The following is a 1,461-nucleotide window of genomic DNA, read 5'->3' on the forward strand; positions in this document are numbered from 1 at the left end:
TCCGGGGGGGTTAATTTTTTTTTCCCCCCTTTTTCGGGATTTACGCGAATCTGGCGCAAGGGCCACCCCGTCCCTGTTTCAGCAGGGCGGCGGGGGTCGTGGGGGGGGGTCCGGGGGGGTTAATTTTTTTTTTCCCCTTTTTCGGGATTTACGCGAATCTGGCGCAAGGGCCACCCCGTCCCTGTTTCAGCAGGGCGGCGGGGGGGCGTGGGGGGGGGGTCCGGGGGGGTTAACTTTTTTTTTCCCCCTTTTTCGGGATTTACGCGAATCTGGCGCAAGGGCCACCCCGTCCCTGTTTCAGCAGGGCGGCGGGGGTCGTGGGGGGGGGTCCGGGGGGGTTAATTTTTTTTTCCCCCCTTTTTCGGGATTTACGCGAATCTGGCGCAAGGGCCACCCCGTCCCTGTTTCAGCAGGGCGGCGGGGGTCGTGGGGGGGGGTCCGGGGGGGTTAATTTTTTTTTTTTTCCCCTTTTTCGGGATTTACGCGAATCTGGCGCAAGGGCCACCCCGTCCCTGTTTCAGCAGGGCGGCGGGGGTCGTGGGGGGGGGTCCGGGGGGGTTAATTTTTTTTTTTCCCCTTTTTCGGGATTTACGCGAATCTGGCGCAAGGGCCACCCCGTCCCTGTTTCAGCAGGGCGGCGGGGGGGCGTGGGGGGGGGTCCGGGGGGGTTAACTTTTTTTTTTCCCCTTTTTCGGGATTTACGCGAATCTGGCGCAAGGGCCACCCCGTCCCTGTTTCAGCAGGGCGGCGGGGGGGCGTGGGGGGGGGTCCGGGGGGGTTAACTTTTTTTTTTTTCCCCTTTTTCGGGATTTACGCGAATCTGGCGCAAGGGCCACCCCGTCCCTGTTTCAGCAGGGCGGCGGGGGGTCGTGGGGGGGGGTCCGGGGGGGTTAATTTTTTTTTTTCCCCTTTTTCGGGATTTACGCGAATCTGGCGCAAGGGCCACCCCGTCCCTGTTTCAGCAGGGCGGCGGGGGGGCGTGGGGGGGGGGTCCGGGGGGGTTAACTTTTTTTTTTCCCCTTTTTCGGGATTTACGCGAATCATGGTACAAGGACGGCCACCCCGTCATTTTGAATGGATTTTTAAGAATTTCGGGTTTTTTAAACGCCCCCCTCCCCCGCCGCCGCCCTCAACGCACGCGCCCACAGGCACGCGCCCCCCCCGCCCCGAACCGGTGGCCGCCGTGCGCTCGCCGGCTTCACCGCCCCGTCCAGCCTCTCCGCTCCGCTCCGCCGCGCCTTCCCCCCCCCCCCCCGGCTCACGGCAAGTCTGCCCTCCCGGCCGGCTTTTTTCCTCCCCAGCTGGTAGGGGAGGGGCCGGGTAGAGGCGGCGGCCCCCGGGGCGAGTTCGCCGTCTGCCGGGAGACTTCAGGACGGGGCGTCCATTGCCGAGTTATTATTTCTTTTTTTAATGAAACAAATGTATTAGAAGAAGTATCTGCGACCCTGCAGACGCCACCCC

This window comes from Aptenodytes patagonicus, unplaced genomic scaffold (assembly GCF_965638725.1).
Source record: "Aptenodytes patagonicus unplaced genomic scaffold, bAptPat1.pri.cur scaffold_72, whole genome shotgun sequence".
Taxonomy (NCBI): domain Eukaryota; kingdom Metazoa; phylum Chordata; class Aves; order Sphenisciformes; family Spheniscidae; genus Aptenodytes; species Aptenodytes patagonicus.